Source organism: Octopus bimaculoides, chromosome 26 (assembly GCF_001194135.2).
Source record: "Octopus bimaculoides isolate UCB-OBI-ISO-001 chromosome 26, ASM119413v2, whole genome shotgun sequence".
Taxonomy (NCBI): Eukaryota; Metazoa; Mollusca; class Cephalopoda; order Octopoda; family Octopodidae; genus Octopus; species Octopus bimaculoides.
Genome location: NC_069006.1, coordinates 3,614,598 through 3,615,096, shown reverse-complemented (window position 1 = coordinate 3,615,096; position 499 = coordinate 3,614,598).

Genomic DNA, 499 nt, shown 5'->3' with positions numbered 1-499 from the left:
ACCTATAACTGGTGACCCCGACTAAAGAACAAATGCAGCCATGGAGACTGAACTACCAAGCAACGATGACCACCAACGCCACCGACATCTCCAACCATAGTCAACACGACTTACTATGTACACCAAACTAAACCATCGCGGCAAATCTCTCTCTTCGATTCTGTTGGGTGACTTAGCTTCACCATGATAATAAACAGACAAGAATTACAGCCTGCGATACTTCCAATTGTGTACTCAAGAACTTGGTATAAAACTCTCACGTGTACTGACTTTCTATCTGCTGTAATATCTCACATACATATAGACGGCTTGTCTTTTATTATGTTCTTATATGTCGCATTCACACTCTCACATACACATACATCTTTTATGCCACACTAAATATCTCTTGTTATTCATTTTATACGGTTGTGTTTATCATCTTCTATCGTCTCCCTTTTACTGGCCATATGTTATCATAGTATAACATATCATGTATATCATCTTTGATATATTATTT